This window comes from Bombina bombina, chromosome 4, assembly GCF_027579735.1.
Source record: "Bombina bombina isolate aBomBom1 chromosome 4, aBomBom1.pri, whole genome shotgun sequence".
NCBI classification, from domain to species: domain Eukaryota; kingdom Metazoa; phylum Chordata; class Amphibia; order Anura; family Bombinatoridae; genus Bombina; species Bombina bombina.
In genome coordinates, this window is record NC_069502.1 from 106,941,346 (window position 1) to 106,961,592 (window position 20,247).

Here is a 20,247-nt window from a genome sequence, read left to right on the forward strand (position 1 = left end):
GTTCTGGTTTGCCCCAACGATGAATCAGTTGTGCAAATGCCTCCGGATGGAGTTACCACTCTCCCGGATGAAAAGTCTGACGACTTAGAAAATCCGCCTCCCAGTGCTCTACACCTGGGATATGGATAGCTGATAGTTGACAAGAGAGAATCTCTGCCCAGCGAATTATTTTTGAAACTTCTAACATCTCTAGGGAACTTCTCGTTCCCCCTTGATGGTTGATGTAAGCTACAGTCGTGATGTTGTCCGACTGAAATCTGATGTACCTCAGAGTTGCTAACTGAGGCCAAGCCTGAAGAGCCTTGAATATCGCTCTTAGTTCCAGAATATTTAATGGAAGGAGAGACGACTCCTGAGTCCACGATCCCTGAGCCTTCAGGGAGTTCCAGACTGCACCCCAACCTAGAAGGCTGGCATCTGTTGTAACAATTGTCCAATCTGGCCTGCGAAAGGTTATACCTTTGGACAGATGGACCCGAGATAGCCACCAGAAAAGAGAATCCCTGTTCTCTTGGTCCAGATTCAGTTGAGGGGACAAATCTGTGTAATCCCCGCTCCACTGACTGAGCATGCATAGTTGCAGCGGTCTGAGATGTAAGCGTACAAACGGCACTATGTCCATTGCCGCTACCATTAAGCCGATTACTTCCATACACTGAACCACCGAAGGGCGCGGAATGGAATGAAGAACCTGGCAGGAATTTAGAAGCTTTGATAACCTGGACTCAGTCAGGTGAATTTTCATTTCTACAGAATCTATCAGAGTCCCTAGAAAGGAAACTCTTGTGAGTGGGGATAGAGAACTCTTTTCCTCGTTCACTTTCCACCCATGCGACCACAGAAATGCCAGTACTACGTCCATATGAGACTTGGCAATTTGGAAGTTTGACGCCTGTATCAGGATGACGTCTAAATAAGGGGCTACTGCTATGCCCCACGGCCTTAGGACCGCCATAAGTGACCCTAGAACCTTTGTAAAGATTCTTGGGGCTGTAGCTAATCCCAAGGGAAGAGCTACAACTGGTAATGCCTGTCTTAAAAGGCAAACCTGAGAAACCGATGATGATCTTTGTGTATCGGAATGTGAAGCTAAGCATCCTTTAGATCCACTGTAGTCATACACTGTAGTCATTGACCCTCCTGGATCAGTGGTAGGATGGTACGAATAGTTTCCATCTTGAACGACGGAACTTTGAGGAATTTGTTTAAGATCTTTAGATCCAAAATTGGTCTGAAGGTTCCCTCTTTTTTTGGGAACCACAAACAGATTTGAGTAAAAACCCTGTCCCTGTTCCTCCTTTGGAACTGGATGGATCACTCCCATAACTAGGAGGACTCGTACACAGTGTAAGAATGCCTCTCTCTTTATCTGGTGTGCAGATAATTGTGAAAGGTGAAATCTCCCTTTTGGGGGGGAAGCTTTGAAGTCCAGAAGATATCCCTGGGATATAATTTCCAACGCCCAGGGATCCTGAACATCTCTTGCCCACGCCTGGGCAAAGAGTGAAAGTCTGCCCCCTACTAGATCCGTTCCCGGATATGGGGGCCGTTCCTTCATGCTGTCTTAGAGGCAACAGCAGGCTTTTTTACATGCTTACCTTTTTTCCATGTCAGGTTTGGTCTCCAGACCGTCTTGGATTGAGCAAAAGTTCCCTCTTGTTTATTATTAGAGGAAGTTGATGCCACACCTGCCTTGAAGTTTTGAAAGGCACGAAAATTAGACTGTTTGGCCCTAGATTTGGACCTGTCCTGAGGAAGGGCATGACCTTTTCTTCCAGTGATATCAGCAATAATCTCCTTCAACCAGGCCCGAATAGGGTCTGCCCCTTGAAGGGAATGTTAAGTAGCTTAGATTTTGAAGTCACGTCAGCTGACCATGATCTAAGCCATAGCGCTCTGCGCGCCTGTATAGCAAAACCAGAATTCTTAGCCGTTAGTTTAGTCAAATGAACAATGGCATCAGAATAAAAGAATTGGCTAGCTTAAGTGCTCTAAGTTTGCCAAGTATGTCATCCAATGGAGTCGCTACCTGTAATGCCTCTTCCAGAGACTCAAACCAGTACGCCGCAGCAGCAGTGACAGGGGCAATGCATGCAAGGGGCTGTAGGATAAAACCTTGTTGAATAAATATTTTCTTAAGGTAACCTCTAATTTTTTTATCCATTGGATCTAAAAAAAAAAGCAAGCAAAACTGTCCTCGACTTTACTAGAGTAGAAACTGCTCCCTCCACCTTAGGGACTGTCTGCCATAAGTCCCATGTGGTGGCGTCTATTGGAAGCATTTTTCTAAAAATAGGAGGGGAAGAGAACGGCACACCTGGTCTATCCCATTCCTTATTAATAATTTCTGTAAACCTTTTAGGTATTTGGAAAAACATCAGTACACACCGGCACTGCAAAGAATTTAAACAGTCTACACAATTTCTCTGGTACTGCAATGGTATCACAGTCATTCAGAGCAGCTAAAACCTCCCTAAGCAACACACGGAGGTGTTCAAGCTTAAATTTAAATGTAGAAATATTAGAATCAGGTATCTTTCCTGAGTCATTAACATCACCCACTGACTGAAGCTCTCTTTCCTCAGCTTCTGCATATTGTGAGGCAGTATCAGACATGGTTCTTAAAGCGTCAGTATGCTCTGCATTTTGTCTCACCCCAGAGCTATCTCGCTTACCTCTAAGTTCAGGTAGTCTGGCTAATACCGCTGACAGTGTATTATCCATGACTGCCGCCATGTCTTGTAAAGTAAACGCTATGGGCGCCCTAGATGTACTTGGCGCCATTTGAGCGTGAGTCCCTTAAGCGGGAGTCAAAGGGTCTGACATGTGGGGAAAGTTAGTCGGCATAACTTCCCCCTCGTCAGATTCCTCTGGTGATAAATTTTTTAAAGACAGAAAATGATCTTTATTGCATAAAATGAAATCAGTACCTTTGGTACACATTCTAAGAGGGGGTTCCACCATGGCTTTTAAACATCATAAACAAGGAGTTTCTTCTATGTCAGACATGTTTATACAGAATAGCAATGAGACTAGCAAGCTTGGAAAACACTTTAAATCAAGTTAACAAGCAAATATAAAAAACGGTACTGTGCCTTTAAGAGAAACAAATTTTGTCAGAATTTGAAAAACAGTGAAAAAATGCAGTAAATCAAACGAAATTTTTACAGTGTGTATAATAGGCTAACAGAGCATTGCACCCACTTGCAAATGGATGATTAACCCCTTAGTTCAAAAAACGGATCAAAAAAACGAAATAGACATTTTTTAACAGTCACAACCAACTGCCACAGCAAGCTGTGGCCCTACCTTCCCCAATAAATGACTTTGGAAAGCCTTTGGGCCCTTTAGAGATGTCCTATAGCATTCAGAGGGCCTTTGAGGGAAGCTGGATGTCACAGTTTGTAATTTTAACTGCACCAACTGTAACTTTTATACTACAACAGTGGAAATTGTTTCTAGTCAAAATTTAAGCCAGCCATGTGGAAAAAACTAGGCCCCAATAAAGTTTTATCACCAAAGCATATATAAAAACGATTAAACATGCCAGCAAACGTTTTATATTGTAAATATCATAAGGGTATTACCCCTGGGAGTAAGCATGATACCAGTCGTTATTAAATCACTGTATTCAGGCTTAACTTACATTAATCCGGTATCAGCAGCATTTTCTAGTGTTTTCCATCTCTAGAAAAAAATATAACTGCACATACCTGATAGCAGAATAAACTGCACGCCATTCTCTCGCTGAAGTTACCTCATCAGTGTAATCCCCTCAGACATATGTGAGAATAGCAATGGATCTTAGTTACAACCTGCTAAGATCATAGAAACCTCAGGCAGATTCTTCTTCTATTTACTGCCTGAGATAAAATAGCACAACTCCGGTACTATTTAAAAATAACAAACTTTTGATTGAAGAAAATAAACTAGCAATATTTAACCACTCTCTCCTACAACGTCCTAGCTTGTTGAGAGTTGCAAGAGAATGACTGGCTATGACAGTTAGGGGAGGAGCTATATTACAGCTCTGCTGTGGGTGTCCTCTTGCAACTTCCTGTTGGGAATGAGAATATCCCACAAGTAATGGATGATCCGTGGACTGGATACACCTTACAAGAGAAACACCCATGCTAAATAGTTTCTAAATTTTGTCCTGAGTTTAGAAATACCCAATGTTTACATGTTCTTTGCTTTTTTTGCAAGTTATAGGGCAATAAATTCAAGTAGCACTTTGCTATTTCCAAACTATTTTTTTTCTTTTAAAATTAGTGATAGTTACATTGGAACACTGATATCTGTCAGAAATCCCTAAAGATCCCTTGACATGTATATATATATTTTTTTTAGTAGACATCCTAAAGTATTGATCTAAGCCCATTTTGGTATATTTCATGCCACCATTTTACCGCCAAATGCGATCAAATAAAAAAAATCGTTAACATTTTCACTAACTTTTTCACAAACTTTTGTTTCTCACTGAAATCATTTACAAACAGATTGTGCTATTATGGCAAAAATGGTTGTAAATGCTTCTCTGGGATCTCCTTTGTTCAGAAATAGCAGATATTTATGGCTTTTGGTATTACTTTTTGGTAATTAGAAGGCCGCTAAATGCTGCTGTGCACCACACTTGTATTATGCCCAGCAGTCAAGGGCTTAATTAGGTAGCTTTTAGGGAGCTTGTAGGGTTAATTTTAGCTTTAGTGTAGTGTAGTAGACAATCCAAAATATTGATCTAGGCCCATTTTGGTATATTTCATGCCACCATTTTACCACCAAATGCGATCAAATAAAAAAAAATCATTAACTTTTTCACAAACATAAGGTTTCTCACTGAAATTATTTACTAACAGCTTGTGAAATTATGGCCCAATGGTTTAAATGCTTCTCTGGGATCCCCTTTTTTCATAAATAGCAGACATATATGGCTTTGGCATTGCTTTTTGGTAATTAGAAGGCCGCTAATTGCCGCTGTGCACGCACTTATATTATGCCCAGCAGTGAAGGGGTTAATTAGGTAGCTTGTAGGGTTAAGTTTAGCTTTAGTGTAGAGATCAGCATTCCACCTGACACATCCCACCCCCTGATCCCTCCCTAACCCCTCTCAAACAACTCTCTTCCCTCCCCCACCTCACAATTGTCATTGCCATCTTAATTACTGGCAGAAAGTCTGCTAGTATAAAAATAAAGGTGTTTTTTTAATATATTTTTTTATGAAGTATATGATCCCCCATTACTCCCCAACCCCCCTTATCCCCCCAAACAGCTCTCTAAGTCTCCCCCCTTTACCTATTGGCCGCCATCTTAGGTACTGGCAGCTGTCTGCCAGTACCTAGTTTGTTAACAAATTTGGCCATTTTTTTTTGGAAAATAATATAATCCCATATTTTCTGTAGTGTAGCTTCCACCCCCTCAATACCCTACCCCCCGCCCCGTATAGGATCCCTTTGCAAAAATGTTTTCCTCCTTCCCGGATCCCTTTCCCCTCTCCCTCCTTCAGGTACACTCACATGAAGTATTTGAGCACTGTGAGCGCGAGCGCGCACAAACGTGTGAACGCTCCAGAGCCCCGCAGCTCGCCTCCATGTACGATCACGGACATGATCTGGACACCCACACCAGCGATGATCTGCCCACCCGCCTCCCTGCTATTGCTCCCACCAATGATCAGACCACCACTGTCCAATGCAGAGAGGGCCACAGAGTGGCCCTCTCTGCATTGGTAACTCTGCAAATCTATTTCTGCAGTGCCCCACTCGTGGGGCATGCAGATATAGCACAATCTCACAATTTTGAGAGAGATCACAGCAGAGAGAAGCCCAGGACTGCAGCGACGTACAGGGTACGTCACTGGTTCTTAAGGGCATAACGACCAGCGTCATACAGGGTACGACGCTGGTTGTTAAGGGGTTAAGAATTTGCTATTGAACTATACTTACCATTCATATCTGAATGTATTATCTAGCCAATATTATTACAGTAATACTTTTTTTAACACATAAAGTAAAGATCATTGTGTAATAATATACCTGAACCAGCATTCTTTTGCGCCACCTTGTGTAACTAAATATACAAGCCTTTTTTGCAATTTAGTTTGGGATAATTTGTCTAATTTTAGGTGGCAGTGTTTGGGTCATGCAGTTTTTAGACTAGTTTACCCCATCCTTGCCTTTTCACGGTCATCAGACCACTGCTTCCCTGCCCTGTTCTCTACCTCTTAGGTGAAGAATTTAAATCTCCCCGGTCTTTTCTGACCAGGGAGATTGACAGCTCTTGCTTGTGTGTAAATGTCAAGATCCAGAGTGTCCATACTTTATTTTTAACTCACATGGTGCATAGCCAGCTTAGCTTCAGTTTCTAAAATCCTCCTTCCTCCCCCCTCCTTCCTTTCCAGTGTGGGCTGAGACCTCTGTTTCTGACATCAACTCCAGACTTTTCCTCTGTCAGAGAGTCTTTCCCCCACTTAAGATGCAATAGGCATATTTCTGCTGAGGGGAGCTTAATAACCCCAGAGCTAGCCACATAGAAATGTAAGCACCATGTGTTCCAGACTGTGCGGGGTGATCACACAGCAGGCCCGCTGACAAGCTTGCATTTAGTGTATTGTAGGAAGTGTTAATGTTCATTACTAGAGGATCTCACTTTCCCTCTAACCAGACTGTGGCCCAGCTCCTACCAACAGCAGCACTGTTTACTGAAGCATTTCTGTTCTCTGTCCAGTGGGAACTTAGTTCTACCTGTAAAAATAGTGCAGGAAATCCATTCACATGCGTTCCCGCTGGACACTTAAAGGGACATTAAACCCCAAATTTTTCTTTCAGGATTCAGATAGAGAATACAATTTTAAACAACTCTCTAATTTACTTATATTATCTACTTTGCTTAATTCTCTTGATATTCCTTCTTGAAAAGCATATCTAAAGAGGCTCAGTAGCTTCTGATTGGTGGCTGCACATAGATGCCTCGTGTGATTGGCTGAACCATGTGCATTGCTATTTCTTCAACAAAGGATATCTAAAGAAAGAAGAAAATTAGATAATAGAAGTAAATTGGAATGTTGTTTAAAATTGTATTCTCTGACTGAATCATGAAAGAAAAATTTGGGGTTTCATGTCCTTTTAAGTTAAACAATATATTTTAGCTAATGGAGTCCTCAAACATTATTTGCTGCAACCAGAAATACAAGACCTCAGTGAAAATAAACCCTTTATGACATTAACTAAGCATATTTGGGCACTTTCAACAATTAACACAATTGAACACATTTATTCCATCACTTTACAAGCACGCTTATAAGATACATTATTTATGAAATTATTTATTTAATCAAGCTATTATTATTATGATTTTTATTAAATATACTATGTATGTTACACATTCTCCAACACTTTAACTGACAGCTGCAAGCACCAATTGCAATCATCCTATTCTAATTTTGGTTTACATTTTTACATTTTTTTTATTTTTCCCCCATTTTTTCTCCACACTGTTTAATTTTCCCCCCAAAACACACTGGTATAATATTAATACAATCCACAATATTATTGTTAGTAATTTAGATAGGTAATTTTATTTCAACACATAACTTATCCAAAACATGCCAAATTGTCATTATGTTTGGCCACAATAAATGAGTGACAACTAAGCTCTCCATTTAGAATAGCATAATGGTTATTGACAGCTGTCTCGACCAATCTTTACTCCCTAATTCATTTTGTATATCTTACAATTTATTGCCGATATTGATCATCAATAATAAGAAATAATATTATGAAGAAAGTTATACCACTTTAAAGAGATGAGAATAGTGGGAGATCTTCATTATACCAACATTACTGATCTTTAACCAATAACATCATCATGTAGGTGATTGACAGATTCATCAGCCAATCTATGCAAGCAAGATCCTATAAATTCTCACGAGAATCATGGTGAAGCGCCCTTTGAGAAAAACATGACAATAGTTAGAATGACACAAAGGGGAATTAAAAGGAACAATCTATGTTTGAGAAGTCACAAGATAGAGAATACAATTTTAAACAACTTTCTAATTTACTTCTATTATCTAATCTGTTTCATTCTCTTGGTATCATTTGTTAAAGGAGCAGCAATGCACTTATCGTTTCTAACTGAACACATGGGTGAGACAATCACAATCAATATATATATGCAGCCACCAATCAACAGCTAGAACCTAGGTTCTCTGCTCCCACTGAGGTTGCCTAGATAAACCTTTCAGTAAAGGATAGCAACAGAAGGAAGCAAATTAAATAATAGAAGTAAAGTGGAAAGTTGTTTAAAATTGTATTATCTATCTGAATCATGAAAGAAAATGTTTGAGTTTCATGTCCCTTTAACAATAAGGTTCTATTTACCTGATTGTTATACAGCATAAGAAAGTGCGTATACAGTAAACCCTCAGATGCTGCATAATTAGTGAACCTAGTATTGACCAACTGTTTATACTGCGTCTATCAATTTCCTATTATGTTCATTTATAAACCATTATATCAGGACTTCACTTCAGATTACCCCTTGTATATTTTTGTCCTTTCAAGTTCACTTCTACACCCATTATTGTGTTTATAATTTTTTCTTCTTTTTTTTTTTTTATAAAAAACTTTCAATAAAAGTTAAGTTTTGATCACAACATGTTTAATCCAATGTTGAGAGTGCAAACAGTGTATTCTTTATTCAGATCTTCACTGTGAATATGCTGTAATTCCGTGTCAAATTAGACGCTAAATTTATCTGCCATAGTTAACACAGCGTCAACATTGTAAAATGTAGAACAGTCCGACGAAACATTCGCTCCCGGGAGATCACTTTGACGCAATTAATGCTTGCGTTATTTGAGTGTATCACTGGTAATCCACCCTCACATATGACTCTATGTGCCCCCCAAATTAGAAATGTATCAACCATTCAACAAATACGCTCGTGTCTATGCCGATGCAGCGCTGAGCGTACCTAACTTTAGATCTGCCACCTTTCAGCATGCAAATGAAATAGAAATCAATGGGATGTTATGGTATTAGAAAAGGGTGTGTGATAACACAGAAAGGTGAATTCAATGCTGTTTCTTGTCGCAAACAGTCACTAGCATTAATTAGCATTAATAATTCTTTAAAAAAAAAACATGAGATAATCATATCATGATGTTTAGAAATACAAATAAACTTTAATTTATGTGAAAATATCATTTATCAGATTTTCGTCTAAAAAAGAAAGAAAAGTACATTTTATGATGTTTATTGTTTGTTCAGGAAGAAATCTAGCTATTTCAAGGACATTAGCAGATGAAAACGAAAAGATTAGCTTTGAATAAATGTGTTTGTTCATGGACAGGAATGAAATGGTATAAATAAAATAAATGTCTTCATTTGATGGACATTCAGGGTAGATGATTTGATAAATAAGGATATCCGCAACATCAATGCTTCTTATTTATCAACTGTCCGATGCTATTCAAGCCGGACTTGACGCGCGTGAGTTTGACAGACATGTTGATAAATAAGACCATTGAATGCAGATTCGCATCAGAGATGTATGGAAAGCATATTGACCGCATCGAATGCGTCTAGATTGACGCTTTAATAATCGGCCCATATGGGCACAATTATATTACCATAATTAATGATGATGACCCCAGCAGCACAATTATATTTCCATAATTAATGATGATGACCCCAGCAGCAAAATTATATTACCATCCATAATTAATGATGATGACCCCAGCAGCACAATTATATTACCATAATTAATGATGATGACCCCAGCAGCACAATTATATTACCATAATTAATGATGATGACCCCAGCAGCACAATTATATTACCATAATTTAAGAAGATGACCCCAGTATCACAATTATATTACCATAATTTATGAAGATGACCCCAGTATCACAATTATTTTACCATAATTAATGATGATGACCCCAGCAGCACAATTATATTACCATAATTAATGATGATGACCCCAGCAGCACAATTATATTACCATAATTTAAGAAGATGAACCCAGTATCACAATTATATTACCATAATTAATGATGACCCCAGCAGCACAATTATATTACCATAATTAATGATGACCCCAGCAGCACAATTATATTACCATAATTAATGATGACCCCAGCAGCACAATTATATTACCATAATTTAAGAAGATGACCCCAGTATCACAATTATATTACCATAATTAATGATGACCCCAGCAGCACAATTATATTACCATAATTAATGATGACCCCAGCAGCACAATTATATTACCATAATTAATGATGACCCCAGCAGCACAATTATATTACCATAATTAATGATAATGACCCCAGCAGCACAATTATATTACCATAATTAATGATGATGTCCCCAGCAGCACAATTATATTACCATCCATAATTAATGATGATGACCCCAGCAGCACAATTATATTGGACTCTTGATAAAGGCCTACACAGCTGAAATGCGTAGAGGCGGACCTTGATTGGAAATCATATGTTCATGCACTAAGGAGACAGCTGAACAATTGAACATCGCTACGGACACCCAGAAAGCCGGTATATAACCCCAACAACAAGGGGTAAGGATAGTATACACAGGCACCAATGATTATTGAACACCAGCTGCAAGAAAAATATTTCTAGGCTTTAAAACAGAGGGATACTCTATTTAAAGGAAATATCTCTATTTTTGAATAGAGCAACAAATAAACTTTCTACATCACTCACTCTGATCTAGGTGTGATTGCGGAACTGTAAGAAACAGAGGAACCTAACACACAGGACACAGAAGGAGGGTAACGCTATCATTTAGCGGTTTAAGGTGAACTACAAGTAAGAGCTTGCACTACAGGACCAGAGGTCAAATACATCAACATATATTTAAACACCAAGTTTTATCACAAAACTACAACTTTTTTATTACACTTGCAATTAACTGCAAATATCACTGCAAATATCACTACATATTGGAGATCAACTCACATTAGAGATCAACTCACATTAGAAATCAACTCACATTGGCACACATTATTTGACTCTATAATTAATTTTGCAATGACATCATTCAAACTAACACTTGGAACTTTGCTTCTTATAACTTTTTCAACACTATTTCAGTACCTTGGAACTGAGCAATTAAACTTGAAATTCATAATTATTATTCTTCTCCTTTTTTTCTATTTTCCCTTTTTTGCTTTTTTTTTCCATTTTTTCCATTTTTCTTTTTTCCTTTTTTCCTCTTTTTCTTTTTTCAACCACTATATATATATATGGTATGAAAGACAGAAAGCTATTAGGAATAACGCCTCTAGCTAACCCTACAGCGCTCCTAAGGTCTAGAGGCACGTACTTGCAGTTCTTAAATACCCCTATATACATTGGTATGCACCTATAATCTCAAACTAGCTGCCAGTCTCCAAAAAGTTGGAGGAGTTCCCAATACCTCCCAAAGAAATAGGTGTACACAAGATGTATAGAGATGGCACTGTGTGAGTAAGGTGATGAGTATAATAGCCTATTTAGGGCTATAGGCAATATATAGTTAAATACTAGAGTGTCGCATATGTTCAGACAATTGGTCCAAAAATAGTACTGCACATAAATATGAATTACTGAAAATATAGCAATTATTGACACTGATTTAGGAAGTACACAAGGGTAGGACCTATATGTTCATAAGGCTGTAAAAAGTTCCTTAATGTGTCAAAAAGTAGCAGGCAAATGGAAAATTCAGACTTAATCTTCTTCCAATCTTGTATGTATCCCCCTAAGGGTATGCACTTACATTAAAAACCCTCAATCGAATGAGGTAAGGATGATTCAATAATGCTGGACAAGGATGTCGCTTCTTGGATATACAGTAACTGGCAGATGAAACTTTCTTTCTTTATTAGGTGCTTGTGCCCTTCTTTGTGTCCTGGTAGATGGAAACTTTCGATCTCAATCACCATACCATGTAACCCTCCGTTTCTGCAGAAGAACCAAGCCAGTTTACCATTGGCTGACCCCTGTGCTGACCCACTAAATTACAGAAAAAAATAAAATAATTAAAAGAATTTTAAACTAATTACACCTAATCTAATCCCCCTAATAAAATAAAATAGCCCCCCAAAATAATAAAAATCCCTACCCTATACTAAATTACAAATAGCCCTTAAAAGGGCTTTTTGCAGGGCATTGCCCCAAAGTAATCAGCTCTTTTACCTGTTAAAAAAAATACAATACCCCCCAAAATTTACAACCCACCACCCACACACCCAACCCTACTCTAAAACCCACACAATCCCCCCTTAATAAAACCTAACACTACCCCCTTGAATATCACCCTACCTTGAGACGTCTTCATCCAACTGGGCAGAAGTGGTCCTCCAGAGGGGCAGAAGTCTTCATCCGATCCGGGCAGAAGAGGTCCTCCAGACGGGCAGAAGTCTTCATCCATGCGCCATCTTCTATCTTCATCCATCCGACGAGGAGCGGCTCCATCTTGAAGACATACGATGTGGAGCATCCATCCAGACTGACGACTACCCGACGAATGACGGTTCCTTTAAATGACGTCATCCAAGATGGCGTCCGTTGAATTCCGATTGGCTAATAGGATTCTATCAGCCAATCGGAATTAAGGTAGGAAAAATCCTATTGGCTGATGCAATCAGCCAATAGGATTGAAGTTCAATCCTATTGGCTGATCTAATCAGCCAATAGGATTGAGCTTGCATTCTATTAGCTGTTCCAATCAGCCAATAGAATGCAAGCTCAATCCTATTGGCTGATTGAATCAGCCAATAGGATTTTTCCTACCTTAATTCCGATTGGCTGATAGAATCCTATCAGCCAATCGGAATTCAAGGGACGCCATCTTGGATGATGTCATTTAAAGGAACTGTCATTCGTCGGGTAGTCGTCGGTCTGGATGGATGCTCCGCGTTGGATGTCTTCAAGATGGAGCTGCTCCTCATCGGATGGATGAAGATAGAAGATGCCGCATGGTTGAAGACTTCTGCCGGTCTGGAGGACCTCTTCTGCCCGGGTGGGATGAAGACTTCTGCCCCTCTGGAGGACCACTTCTGTTCGGTTGGGTGAAGACGTCTCAAGGTAGGGTGATCTTCAAGGGGGTAGTGTTAGGTTTTATTAAGGGGGGATTGGGTGGGTTTTAGAGTAGGGTTGGGTGTGTGGGTGGTGGCTTGTAATGTTGGGGGGGTATTGTATTTCTTTTACAGGTAATAGAGCTGATTACTTTGGGGCAATGCCCAGCAAAAAGCTTTTTTAAGGGCTATTTGTTATTTAGTTTAGGGTAGGGATTTTTATTATTTTCGGGTGCTTTTTTATTTTATTAGGGGGATTAGATTAGGTGTAATCAGTTTAAAAATCTTGTAATTATTTTATTATTTTCTGTAATTTAGTGTTTGTTTTTTTCGTACTTTAGTTTATTTAATTTAATTGCAATTAATTGTAGTTAGTTTAGGTAAATTATTTAATTATAGTGTAGTGTAAGGTGTAATTGTAACTTAGGTTAGGGTTTATTTTACAGGTATATTTGTATTTATTTTAACTAGGAAGTTATTAAATAGTTAATAACTATTTAATAACTATTCTACCTAGTTAAATTAAATACAAACTTGCCTGTAAAATAAAAATAAATCCTAAAATAGATACAAATGTAACTATTAGTTATATTGTAGCTATCTTAGGGTTTATTTTATAGGTAAGTATTTAGTTTTAAATAGGAATGAATTATTTATTTGTAGTAATTTTATTTAGATGTATTTAAATTATATTTAAGTTAGGGGGGTTAGGGTTAGACTTAGATTTAGGGGTTAATAACTTTAATATAGTGGCGGTGACGTTGGCGGCGGCAGATAAGGGGTTAATAAATATAGTTAGGTGGCGGCGACATTGGTGGCAGCATAGTAGGGGTTAATAAATAAAAAGTAGGTGTCGGCGATGTTGGGGGCAGCAGATTAGGGGTTCATAGGGATAATGTAGGTGGCGGCAGTGTCCGGAGCGGCAGATTAGGGGTTAATAATATAATGCAGGTGTCTTCGATGTCATGGGCGGCAGATTAGGGGTTAATAAGTGAAATATTAGGGGTGTTTAGACTCGGGGTTCATGTTAGGGTGTTAGGTGTAGATATAAAATGTATTTCCCCATAGGAATCAATGGGGCTGTGTTAGAAGCTGAACGCTGCTTTTTTGCAGGTGTTTGTTTTTTTTTCAGCCGAAACTGCCTTATTGATTCCTATGGGGAAATCGTGCACAAGCACGTTCAGCCAGCTCACCGCTGACTTAAGCAGCGCTGGTATTGAGGTGAGATGTGGAGCTAAATTCTGCTCTACGCTCACCTTTTTGCGGCTAACGCCGGGTTTAAAAAAACCTGTAATACCAGCGTTGTCTTAAGTGAGCGGTGAGAAAAAAACGCTCGTTAGCACCGCACCCCTGTTACCGCAAAACTCGTAATCTCGCTGATTGTATTTTAAAGTTAAAGAAATATATTGTACTTTAAATTGTTTTTATTTTTAATTTCATAGCTGCACCTCTATAATAGAGGTAATTTTATGGTAAAGCATCAGAATAATTAATACAGATATATCCGGATATAACCACAACTCACCTATTATAGTATAATATATTTTTTGATGTTACTTAATAAATATTTATTTTAATATACTTGCTTCTATTTCCTATATTACATATATAACATATTGTTGTACAGTGTACACCTTTCTAGAGGTATAACCTGTATATAGACGTGTGCTTATACAGAACATTTAGACTGTCCTGTTATTTGAGTAACTTGTATCCAATTATTAAGGATGTGTTTAGCTAACATAAGATTATTAGACTGAATTAAGCCTTTAGGTATTGATATATTAACTCACCACAATATAATAGCATTCTTATCCAAGTACATAGTGGGTCCCTTAAGTGGGTCCTTTAATAGCTTTTTTAGCACTACCTTTTACCTTGTGTGTAAGCACAATTATATTACCATAATTAATTATAATTATAATTAATATATTATTGATGATGACCCCAGCAGTACAATTATATTACCTCAGCAGCACAATTATATTACCATAATTAATGATGATGACCCCAGCAGCACAATTATATTACCATAATTAATTATGGTGGTCCCAGCAGCACAATTATATTACCCTAATTAATGATGATGACCCCAGCAGCACAATTATATTACCATCCATAATTCATGATGATGACCCCAGCAGCAAAATTATATTACCTTAATTAATGATGATGACCCCAGCACACAATTATATTATTATCATTAATGATGGTGAACCCAGCAGCACAATTATATTACCATAATTAATGATGATGACCCCAGCAGCACAATTATATTACCATCCATAATTAATGATGATGACCCCAGCAGCACAATTATATTACCATCCATAATTAATGATGATGACCCCAGCAGCAAAATTATATTACCATCTATAATTAATTAAATTAATTATATTAATATGATTGTGCTGCTGGGGTCATCGTCATTAATTATGTTAATATAATTTTGCTTCTGGGGTCATCATCATTAAATTAATTAATGTCATTAATTATGTTAATTTAATTGTGCTGCTGCGGTCCTCATCATTAATTATTTTAATTTAATTGTTCTGCTGGGGGTCATCATCATTAATTATATTAATATAATTGTGCGGCTGGGGTCATCATCATTAATTATGTTAATATAATTGTGCTGGTAACCTTAATCACATTCCTCTTACATCTAAAAACCCCTCCCCCTTCACTTGTGCACTCTGGAACTCTCGCTCTGTTTGCAACAAGCTAACTTCTATCCATGATCTCTTTATCTCCCACTCTCTTAACCTTCTGGCTCTTACAGAAACCTGGCTCTCTACTTCAGACACAGCATCCACTGCTGCACTGTCACATGGGGGTCTCCATTTCAGCCACACTCCTAGGTCTGGCAATAGACAAGGAGGTGGTGTCGGTATTTTACTTTCCTCTCGTTGCACCTTCCAACAAATACAGCCCTTCTCTTCACTCACATTTTCTTCATTTGAAGCACACATGATTCGGTTATTCTCTCCCCTCTCTATACGTGTTGCAGTCATATACCGCCCCCCTGGCTCCCCAACTCAATTTTTAGATCACTTTGCTGCCTGGCTTCCTTATTTCCTTTCCTCAGACACCCCTGCCCTCATTCTTGGTGACTTCAACATCCCCCTTAACAATCCCACTGCCTCATCTGCTAAACAACTTCTGCAACTCACTTCCTCTTTCGGTCTCTCACAATTGACTGATTCTCCCACTCACAAAGACGGTCACTCCCTTGACCTGATCTTTAGCTATCGATGCACTCTCTCAAACTTCTCAAACTCCCCTTTTCCTCTTTCTGACCACCATCTCCTTACCTGCAACATATCATCCCTTCCTACAACTCTCCCACCTTCTACTCCTCACACCAAACTTCACAGAAGCATTAGGTCTTTAGATCAGCAACAACTTGCTAATTCCCTTCAACCGCTCCTCTCATCCTTCTCCTCCTTTTCCTGCCCTGAACAATCTATCTGCCACTATAATTCCACCCTTATATCCGTCCTTGACAATCTCGCCCCTCTTACCACTGCTAGGAAATCACACACTCATCCCCAGCCCTGGCATACTCCTCTGACACGGTACCTACGCAGATGTTCCCGTACTGCTGAACGGCATTGGAGAAAATTCAGTTCAGCTGATTTTCTTCATTACAAATTCATCTTGAACTCCTACTACTCTGCCCTTAATTTCCACAAGCAACACTACCTCTCTACTCTTATCTCTAATCTTTCTTCAAACCCAAAACATCTGTTCTCCACTTTCAATACTCTCCTCCGCCCTCCCCCACTTCCTAATACAACTTCTCTGTCAGCTCAAGACTTTTCCAGTCACTTCATTAACAAAATTGATTCCATCAGACATGAAATCAGCTCTCAACACAATTCCATTCTCTCCCCCCCCTCAAATACTCTCACTCAACCACAACCCTCATAACCTGAAACTTAGTTCATTCTCCCCTGTAACTGAGGACGAAGTTTCAGCACTTATACTGCGCTCTCACCTCACTACCTGTCCCCTTGACCCTATCCCCTCACAGCTGCTCCCCTCTCTCTCTGCTACCCTTACCCCTATACTAACACACATTTTCAACCTCTCCCTCAGCACTGGTACATTTCCCTCATCAATGAAACATGCACTGGTCACACCTATCCTCAAAAAACCTTCCCTTGATCCTACCTCCCCATCCAACTACCGCCCAATTTCCCTCCTCCCTCTTGCTTCAAAGCTTCTCGAAAAACTAGTATATGCACGCCTATCCCATTTCCTTACGTTAAACTCCCTTCTTGACCCGCTGCAATCTGGATTTCGTCCCTATCACTCCACAGAGACAGCTATTGTTAAGGTCACCAACGACCTACTTACAGCTAAATCAAAAGGCCACTTCTCTCTGCTTATCCTCCTTGATCTGTCCGCAGCCTTTGACACTGTCGACCACCCTCTTTTGCTCCAAACCCTCCAATCCTTCGGTATCTGTGACACAGCCCTTTTGTGGCTCTCCTCCTACCTGTCAAACCGTACCTTCAGTGTAGCCTTCTCTGGGGCCTCCTCTGCCCCGTCACCACTTTCTGTCGGAGTACCGCAAGGCTCTGTCCTCGGCCCCCTTCTCTTCTCAATCTATACGTCATCACTAGGTTCCCTTATTAAGTCCCACGGTTTCCAATATCATTTGTATGCCGATGACACCCAAATCTACTTCTCTGCACCAGAACTATCTCCTTCCTTGCTAACCCGTATCACTAACTGTCTTTCTCACATCTCTTCCTGGATGTCCTCTCACTACCTCAAGCTAAATCTCTCCAAAACTGAACTCCTCATTTTCCCCCCTTCTTCCAAAATCTCCACCCCCAATATCTCTATAACTGTCGACAACTCCATCATTACCCCTACCCCGCATGCCCGATGTCTCGGGGTCACATTTGACTCAGATCTTTCCTTCACTCCTCACATTCAGTCCTTGGCTACAGCCTGCCACTTCCACCTTAAAAACATCTCTAAAATTAGACACTTCCTTACACAAGACACAACTAAGATTTTAATCCACTCTCTCATTCTTTCCCGCCTTGATTACTGCAACTCTGTCCTCTCTGGTCTCCCCACCTGCCGCCTAGCTCCTTTACAATCCATAATGAATGCCTCTGCCAGACTCATCTTCCTTACACGTCACTCTTCATCTGCTGCGCCTCTCTGCCATTCCCTTCACTGGCTTCCTCTTGCCTCTAGGATCAAACACAAAACTCTCACTCTTACATACAAAGCCCTCAACTGCACTGCTCCCCCCTACATCTCAGACCTTGTCTCCAGATACTCTCCCTCCTGTCCCCTTCGCTCTGCTCATGACCTCCTACTCTCCTCCTCTCTTGTCACCTCATCACACTCCCGTTTACAGGACTTCTCCAGACTGGCTCCCATCTTGTGGAACTCTCTGCCTCGCTCCACAAGACTCTCTTCTAGTTTTAAAAGCTTCAAGTGCTCCTTAAAGACTCTACTGTTCAGGGACGCATACAACCTACGCTAACCTTTCCTAATACCAGTTCCTCTCCTCCACTGCAATCCCATGAACCCTCTTAGCATGTAAGCCTAAAAGTCCTGCTGTTTGTAGATCACCTTCTTAAGAGCTGACTACAACAGTGCAACTCTTGGCAGGGCCCTCTACCCTATAATTGTTTTGTTGTACTCCCCCTTTGTTTATAGCGCTGCGGAATCTGTTGGCGCTCTACAAATAACCGATAATAATAATAATAATAATGCTGCTGGGGTCACTCATCATCATTAATTATAATTGTGCTGCTGGGGTCATCATCATTAATTATGTTAATATAATTGTGCTGCTGGGGGTTATCATCATTAATTATGTTAATATAATTTTGCAGCTGGGGTCAACATCATCATTAAATTAATTAATCTCATTAATTATGTTAATTTAATTATGCTGCTAGGGTCATCATCATTAATTATGTTAATATAATTTTGCTTCTGGGGTCATCATCATTAAATTAATTAATGTAATTAATCATGTTATTTTAATTGTGCTGCTGGGGTCATCATAATTAATTATGTTAATATAATTTTGTTGCTGGGGTCATCATCATTAAATTAATTAATGTCATTAATTATGTTAATTTAATTATGCTGCTGGGGTCATCATCATTAATTATGTTAATATAATTGTGCTGCTGGGGTCACTCATCATCATTAATTATAATTGTGCTGCTGGAGTTATCATCATTAATTATGTTAATTGAATTGTGCTGCTGGGGGTCATCATCATTAATTATGTTAATATAATTGTGCTGCTGGGGTCATCATTAATTATGTTAAAATTATTTTGCAGCTGGGGTCATCATCATTAATTATGTTAATTTAATTGTGCTGCTGGGGGTCATCATCATTAAATTAATGATGATGACCCCAGCAGCACAATTATATTAACACAATAATGATGATGACCCCAGCAGCACAATTATATATTATATAACGGCAATATCATATAATAATATAACAACACAGACATAGCAGCCTAGATATGTGGTAGGAGAAAAGACCAAGTATGTGAAAAACCAACGTACTTATCTATCAGCACCTTGCAATGTATTGCTAATGCTCAACAGTCACAGTATGCAGCCACACAATGCTTTCTCCTTAAAGGCGCCTAAATTGTGAAGCAGTGGCAGAGCAAAAGTAATTCAGTATTTGTCGGCGGCCGGTACAAAATGTCAAATCGGGTGGGACACTTGGACAGGGGCTCAAAACAGGGACAATTCCGGTCAAAACGGGACGTATGGTAAGCCTAGTAATACAAGACCAGAGCACTGAAAAAAATGAGCCAATCACTCTTAACTACCTGGAGAATATTCTCACATGACAAAGGCTTTCTGGTAAATGTCTTTTATTATATGCACCACAGATGCCTTTGTCTTCTAGAGAGAGTAAGAACCTCACAGCATGGGGTAAAGCTGCAGAGCATAACTTTGACCATTTGGTGTAACCTCACCCACCACACCTTGTATATATAAATATTACTTTATACAGAATATTATACACTATGCAGGAGAGTTTAACACAATTACATTTAATAATAGCTAGCACTAACATAGTGAAACTTCCAAAAGTGTTATTGATAGCCATGCTGTGACATTGCTTTGGATTCAGTTACTCT